Here is an 8,710-nt window from a genome sequence, read left to right on the forward strand (position 1 = left end):
GAGATATTCTCACCTTTCATTTGCGGTCAAGACATTCAAAATCAGTAAAGATTTCGAATTTTGGCAGCTAAAACATTTCCGGGTCATATAGACCCGAATACCATAAGTGTATGTACGAAACGAATACCATGGCCAGGTTATTCTGGATTGCCAAATTCTATATGTATTAAAATTCAATACATTGTTGTACTGTTGTGATGATCCCGGGAATCTTTCCGATTTCAACTCTCTCTGAACTCTGGACATATCCCTTTCATCTTGTGGATATAACCGTATACGGTTGCCTCAGCTCGTCCACCGTGCTGAACTCGAACTGACGGCTGTGGGAGAAAGCGAAAGGTCAACGGTCATCACCGAAATTTGCGAGAATCGTGCCGCTGTCACGACATTAGCGGTAGTGGTTCTCCATATCCTTTCTGGGAAAGTCAGTGTAGAGAATATCGCAAGACTCGTATCAGCAGGTTGCAGGGGTTTTACGGAATCTTCAGATCTAGCTATTGATCGTTATTGCGAATACGTCTTCCCGTGTGGATCTATCGGACGTATTCGCATTGGACTCACAGAAACTGGTCTTCAACCTGGTGAGTTGATGTTGGATTGACTGTGTTCAGCTGTCGAAGGCCAAATCAGTCTAACGAAAATGCTTCATCCCAAATAGACCACATTCTCGTACTGAACGGTGTCCGCATCAGAGTCAAGAAGAAATGCGTAAAAGGGTGATGTTCAAATCTGATCACAAAATGATCCTAGCACTGTCCGCTCCGTATCGTACCTCCCCAAGCTAGTGCACTCAGAGACAATGGGGTGCTTAAAAAGATACATAGTTCCACATCTGAAACATAAGTTGGACGAGCTGTCAACTTACGCAAACAGATCTGTTGAAGGTCACATCTTCACTTCAAAGAGAATTTCGAAAAAAATACTGGAAACACGGAATCAGCCATTATGCTTTCGCCTTGGACATCCGACAACCGTTGTTGATTCCGTCAGTAGTGCTGCACTCTATGAGTTCCAAACTTCCTATTATAACGCATGATCTTACCAAAGACCAAAGTCCAAAGTCAAATAATCCATCAGTTTAGCTAAAACATACGGTTGGGCCAAAAAAGACTTGCTGTCTTTTCGGATGAAGTTGTTTTTCTGTATCTAATCATAATATAGATAAGTTTAGACGTTAAACACAAGATGAACTAGAAATTCAATGACGCATTCGAGACACTTCAAGTTCACGTCCGTGTTAGGGAAGCGATGTTTCGGTGGTAAATTTTATGCATTTTATGAATTTGACCTTCCAACCGACATTAGGGAGGCGCTTGTAAATTCACTGAAATTTGAAAACTTTTTAAAACATTAAATTTTTTCAATAAATAATTTGCTAAATTATTTTCAAATCAAATAGTAAAAACTTCGTACTTCTTCAGTTTGTCTGAAGGAAGAAGCCTAACAAATCCTATGGATCAAAATTGAAAAATAAAAAATAGGGTTTTAAGAACAATTTTTAACACGAATTCACCGAAGATCACCTAAATGTGCATCATGAAAGACCAGCCCCTAGAAACTCAAATCATTGCCGCCAACAAATATTATCGTGCTCTTCCGACCATGAACCGACTTTGGTATTTCATAGAATCCATGATTCTCTTCGGCTTCCGGATAGTTTCTTCAAGATCCATAAAATTGCCAGTAGTAAAATGCCACTTGAAGAAATCTGGTCTAATTCCATTGTGCCCTATCTCGCCAGTCAGTCAAGCGAACCACGTAAAAAGCATTCCTTCGGCATTGCTGGGGCATCTCCTGGGATATCTCCGCAGGAACCTGCATATACCTTTTCGTTTGTATGACCATATAAATTCAAATAGGGCTGCTGGCTTGGGGAGGGGGCGCTGGTGACAAGAAGATGTCCACCGTGGCAACGTGGAATCCCCACCTTGGAAAGTACTTATATCCATGCCAATGGAACGAATGGAACTCGCATTTTCCGAAAGGTGCCAACACTAACCAAGAAAGGTGAAGCTTTGACGAACTCGAGTGACACTTGGAAAGGACCTCTTTTCAGCAGGGATGAAACGTGGAAATGAGCTATTTGTGTTGAGAATAGCATTCAGGAAGTGCGATAAAAGCAGCTTAAACCCCCTTCGTTGGCTCTTCAGACTCGTTTCTCTACGTGAGTTATGGCGGAAAATATCTAGAACCATTCCGTCTCTTACTCTCTTTTCAGAGGAGGTATAGTACTGTAGTTTTCCTGTAACTTTTTTTTTCTTTCCACCTTTTCATTTTATGGTACGCTTTTCACTCTCTATCCAAGCGTCACATCTCGCACCTTATTCGAAATTGGTAAGAAAAATCTGCTTTCTCAACACACATACACACACACACACATACTAGCACAGCAATCTGTCGTGTCTAGGGCGTACAAACAGTCACACGCAAAAACTGTAGGGACGTTCGTAGACGCGTTTCATAGAGACGTAAATAAAATGGAAGCGTGATTTGAATGGAAATTCAATAACGCTTTCAAATTATGATAGATTGCATACCGAGAAATAGAGGGTACGAACTGGGTGGTGCACAGCTGGGATTTTGGTAAAAAAGAGTTGAGTAATTCTCTAAGAAATCGGTATTTTTTCTTCAATTTTAATTTTTGTATTTTTTAATCCGACTGAAACTTTTTTGGTACCTTCGGTATGCCCAAAGAAGCCATTTTGCATCATTAGTTTGTCCATATAATTTTCCATACAAGTTTGGCAGCTGTCCATTCAAAAATGATGTATGAAAATTCAAAAATCTGTATCTTTTGAAGGAATTTTTGGATCGATTTGGTGTCTTCGGCAAAGTTGTTGGTATGGATACGGACTACACTGGAAAAAAATCATACACAGTAAAAAAAGATTTGGTGTTTTTTTATTTAACTTTTTATGACTAAAACTTGATTTGCAAAAAAACACTATTTTTAATTTTTTTATTTTTTGATATGTTTTAGAGGACATAAAATGCCAACTTTTCAGAAATTTCCAGGTTATGCAAAAAATCATTGAGCGAGTTATGAATTTTTGAATCAATATTGATTTTAATAAAAATCGAAATATTGGTCGCAACAATTTTTCAACTCCATTTTTAGATGTAAAATCAAATTTGCAATCAAAAAGTACTTTAGTAAAATTTTGATAAAGTGCACCGTTTTCAAGTTAAATCCATATTTAGGTGACTTTTTTGAAAAAAGGCGCAGTTTTTCATTTTTTTTAAATTGGTGCGCATGTTTGCACACTTTGAAAAAAAAATATTTTTGAAAAGCTGAGAAAATTTTCTATATTTTGCTTCTTTGGACTTTGTTGATACGACCTTTAGTTGCTGAGATATTGCAATGCAAAGGTTTAAAAACAAGAAAATTGATGTTTTCTAAGTCTCACGCAAACAGCCCACCATTTTCCAATGTCGATATCTCAGCAACTAATGGTCCGATTTTCAATGTTAAAATATGAAACATTAGTGAAATTTTCCGATCTTTTCGAAAACATTATTTTCAAAATTTTAAAATCAAGACTAACTTTTTAAAAGGGCGTAATATTGAATGTTTGGCCCTTTTAAAATGTTAGTCTTGATTTGAAAATTTTGAAAAATATTGTATCCGAAAAGATCGAAAAATTTCACAAATGTTTCATATTTTAACATTGAAAATCGGACCATTAGTTGCTGAGATATCTAAATTGAAAAATGGAGGGTTGTTTGGGTGGTATCAACAAAGTCTGAAGAAGCTAAATATAGAGAATTTTTTCAGCTATTCAAAAATATTTTTTCTAACAGTGTGCAAACATGTGCACTAATTTAAAAAAATGAAAAACTGCGAATTTCAGTAAAGTACTTTTTGATTGCAAATTTGATTTTACATCTAAAAATGGAGTTGAAAAATTGTTGCGACCAATATTTCGATTTTTTTTAAATCAGTATTGATTCAAAAAAATCATAACTCGCTCAATGATTTTTTGCACAACCTGGACATTTCTGAAAAGTTGGCATTTTATATCCTCTAAAACATATCAAAACATATAAAAAAAATATATATATATTGTTTTTTTGCAAATCAAGTTTTAGTAATAAAAAGTTAAATAAAAAATCGCCAAATTTTTTTTTACTGTGTATCATTTTTTCCAGTGTAGTCCGTATCCATACCTACAACTTTGCCGAAGACACCAAATCGACCAAAAAATTCCTTCAAAAGATACAGATTTTTGAATTTTCATGCATCATTTTTGTATGGACAGCTGCCAAATTTGTATGGAAAATTATATGGACAAACTAATTATGCAAAATGGCTTCTTTGGGCATACCGAAGGCACCAAAAAAGTTTCAGTCGGATTAAAAAATACAAAAAAAAAATCGAATGACCGAAATCCTAGAGAAATGCTTAGTTACAAGATATTCAAGGATTCATAGAAAAGTTTTCCAAATGCTTGATTATTGATTTCAAACATTTAACCAATATAAAAATAATATATTTCGTGAATTAAAATATACGTATATAGAAGGATGCCCAGAAAAAATGACCCCTGCTTCACAAGTGAAAAACTATTATTTAGGGTAATTTTAGCATCTGGGTAATTCTCCGCCAACTCACACAGCAGTTGCCCCAACCCCTCTTCGATTTGCGTGAAACTTTATATCTCGTGACGGAGGGGTGGTACGTCCCCTACCATTTTTGAACATGCGAATAAAGAGGTGTTTTTCAATAATTTGCAGCTTCAAACAGTTATGAAATTTAGAAATTATGTAAAATTAGACGCCCGATCTAATTCTGAGTACGCCTCAGAATTCCGAAAAAAACGTATTTTTCATCGAAAAAAAAAAAACACTAAAAACTCTGCCATTTTCCGTTACTCGACTGTAAAATTTTTTGGAACATATCATTTTAAGGGAAATTTAATGTACTTTTCGAATCTGAAATAACCCAGAAGGGTCATTTTTGCCTTCCTCACCTTACTGAGGAAAGGCTATAAAATCACTCGAAAAACGAAATTCATAATTTGACCTCATAGACCCACCTTCATGTATACATATCGACTCAGAATCAAATTTTGAGCAAATGTCTGTGTGTGTGGTGGGATGTTGATCAAAAAAAATTGCACTGGGTTATCTCGGCACTGGCTGACCCGATTTGGACCGTTTTGGTCTCATTTGATCCGTCTTGGGGTCTCATAAGTCGCTGTTGAAAATTATAAAGTTAAGTTAAGTACTTCAAAAGTTATGCTTAAAAACGATTTTAACAAAAGTTCGGAAGATTGTAAACCTTGTCATGTTAAACGTTTTTAGTTAACAAAGTTATGATAAGCTCTTTTGCAAGTTCTTTTCAGTAATAATTAAATTTAACATTACAAATGAAAGTATGACAGTGGTTCAAAGTTTTCCAAAAATCATGTTATTTTTCAAAAGTTGGCTTCACTGTCAAATATTTCGACCTTTGCCTCAATGGTAATAGTGATGGACCCACAAAGATGCAGCCAAATAAAAAAAACAACAAAAAATAAATTTAAGAAAGACGATATCTGGAAGAGCTCTTTATTATACTACGCTTCTATGAATTTTTCAAAAACATGGTCAATGTGCCCATTGTTTGAAATTATAAATTTTGTAAAATATGTTTCATAAGTTCATTGGTTATGATAACGTTATGAAACTTCTTGTTTCCTATTTTGATTAAATTAAGATTGACATTTATTATTACATTAAATTTTGTTTGCTAAATTATAAATTCTTTTATTTAGAAAACAAACACAAAGATAATGTTTATTTATTGTTACAATTATATACAAAAAAAAACTTTAAAGAAAAGTTCAAATCAAGCATTCTGCTAAGTTTGTAAATTTGTTAATTTAGATTTCTACAGGTTTTAAATCATTAGATTGACTTGAGATCTTTTATTGGATAAAAGTGTTTTGTTAGGAATTTGCAAAGAACTCGAAAAACTATCCAAATTAACCATTAAAGTTAAATTTACAGTTATATGAAAATGCCTCGTTAACAAAAGCTTTGTCAAATAAAAAAGAGCAATTCAATTTGAAAAAAAAAAGTTGTTGTCTTTATTAACTTCCGTACAAATCCGTATGAAACGAAAACATCCATACAACAATCTGGCCTGTTAAACCTTCGTGAAGAGGGCCGAAAATATGAACGATAAGAAAAAAAACCCGTACAGTTGATAGCCTCAAGTATAACTGTTATAATGTATAAAACATTATGTAATATTTTTTTTTTAAATTGGAAATTGAATTTCGAGCACAGTTTTTATTTATTCGTTTGTCCTCCCTCGCCCTTTACCAAAGGTGAAAGAAAAATGTTTTAAGGGCCGTTGATCATTTTAGAAGAAAATTTATCGTCACTATAAAATATTCTGTAGTAAACTCAATTTAACGAATTTCCGTATCAAAATGAATCAGCATGTGCCGGTTGTTGCCTTCTTGAAGCCACTGAAGAAATTTTTGATCTCAAGCAATTGTGTTTCAAAATTTATATAATTTTGTGGTACAATCATTGACGTCTTAGTTGTCATTGATTAATGACAATTTCCATAACTTTACAAGGAATGGAATAATTGTTTCCAAAAGGAATCAGCATTTGTAGGGAACTATTCTAAACCACTTGTTGAAGGAATTTTGTCAAAATATTGAAAGCGACGCAAATTTTATATCTTTGAACGAAAAATCATGACAATGATGGAAGTCTATATGTAAATATGTACTAGCCTTACTATGAAAAATAACCAAATGGCAATACACTTAACCCTCGGTGGTAAGTCACTTTTTCGTTTTACACTTTTTTATTTTGTACCCCGTTGGTTGGTCAAAGTTAAACTAAAAAGTGACGAACTGTCACTTTTTACACAGCGCTCACGAACACTATCAAAACAAACGTTTGGTAGTGTGTGTGTGAACTCCGTGTAAAAGAGGTGTCAAACATAAAAGTGATCCCGTTCGTTTGACAACCGTTGGTGTCAAACCATCTGTAACAGTAGAAATTTATCAGTTTCTCACATTCATTGAATAAAGCAACACAATTTTGTTTTCAAAAAATGTATTTCAAACAATGCAAAACTAGATTACAAAAATATAATACATGTCATTTAAAGAAAAAAATCTTCAGTCTTCAAGATCTTCAAAAAGGCCTCTCCGTCGGTATCGTCGTTCGGTCCAGTAATTCGGCATCTAAAATATCAAAACGATTTATTTGGAATTATTTGTTGAAAATTTACGATCCAAAAATATACATTTCTAATCCATCCAAAATTCATCTCATATAGTTGTCATCCATCATCTGCATCATCGTCTTGCTCGTCATATAATCATCATCATCGCCATCATCGTCATCGTCGTCTGTAATAACCAAATAAAGTAAAACTTCTGATTTGACAAAAAAATATTCAAAACACACCAATAATATTTACTCTACTCTGAAATCTCCAGTCCAATCATCTCATCATCGGTAACTAAGAAACGCTCTAAACAAGAAACAGCTCATGAAACGAGAAAAAAAAGATTAAACAATTCAAACAAAAACAACCAAACAAATAACAGCGCAAAACATCGAACCACAAAACAAATGGCGCAACCACATCGAGAATTTAGAATACCGCAATCGCAGCAACCAGGGCAAAGAATTAGTACGAGAATTTTGACAGGTGTAACACCAAAAATATTTTACTTCATTTGAATTTTGTGGAGGCAGTTCCGGCACCCTTTCTGGGCAATCTTTTAACGGAACCAAATGCAGGGTCGGAATTGAAGATTCCGACACTGTGAACTCTTTAACTTGGGCCAAATCTGAAAATCGAGCGGATTTTTTAGAATTTTGCGAAATATTTAAATTTTTAGATTCCGGAACTCCCTCCAAAGAGTCTGAAATGGACAAATCAATTTTGCGAACATAGCGTTCTGCGCGCGGTTTCAAAGTGGAAACCGCCGCAGTAGATTCCGAAAAAGCAACTGAATCGATTACCGGAGATTCCTCAACCAGATCCACCGGTCTTTCGGAATCAACCAAAGGATTGTCAATTGAATTTTGCTCCGTGACCGGTGGATCCGGTATCGGAACAGCGGTAATCTCATCAATTTTGCTCTGCCATACCCCTGAAAGAGATAAGTTCGTCATTGAAAAATTTGGATCTACAGGCGGTTCCGGAATCGGAACCACCGTACCATTGGCCGAAACGTTATTTATAGAAATTTCAATTACCGTCGGAGATTCCGCAACCGGATCCGCCGGTTCAACGGAGTGGTCAAAACAAGAATCAATAAATTTTGTTTCCGAAACCGGCGGATCCGATATCGGAACAACCTCATCAATTTGGCCCTGGGATACCCCTGAAAAAGACAAATCAGTCAACAACGAATTTTGATCTACGGACGGTTCCGGAATCGGAACCGCCGCAGTATTTTCCAAAGGGTTATTTAGTAAAATTTCAATTACCACCGGGGCTTCCGGAACCGGATCCGCCGGTTCAACGGAATGATCAAAACAAGAATCAATAAATTTTGTTTCCGAAACCGGCGGAACCGGTTCCGAAGCGCCCCCCGCCGAATCGATTCCCCCGTCAACCCGTCCGCCACCCGCAACCCGGTCAACGTCCGTTTCGTCCACTCGAATCTCCGGAGTGGCCTCTTCCGCGGCCGCAGCAGCCTTTCGCCCTTTTCGGCGAGACATCTTGGCGCCCATTTCTCCGGCT

At 35.7% G+C, this 8,710-nt stretch overlaps 1 protein-coding gene and 1 long non-coding RNA gene across 2 annotated transcripts in view; one reads left to right on the forward strand and one right to left on the reverse strand.

Moving 5' to 3' along the window:
- LOC6050902 (lachesin) overlaps nt 1-8,710 on the forward strand; it is a 191,470-nt gene that overhangs the window by 159,026 nt on the left and 23,734 nt on the right. The window lies entirely within an intron of this gene.
- LOC119769439 lies at nt 7,091-7,833 on the reverse strand. The gene is made up of 3 exons (XR_005278354.1): nt 7,420-7,833; nt 7,256-7,361; nt 7,091-7,193 (listed from the first exon to the last, which is right to left on the reverse strand). It is a non-coding gene; the product is annotated as an uncharacterized LOC119769439 (long non-coding RNA).

Source organism: Culex quinquefasciatus, chromosome 3 (assembly GCF_015732765.1).
Source record: "Culex quinquefasciatus strain JHB chromosome 3, VPISU_Cqui_1.0_pri_paternal, whole genome shotgun sequence".
Lineage (NCBI taxonomy): Eukaryota > Metazoa > Arthropoda > Insecta > Diptera > Culicidae > Culex > Culex quinquefasciatus.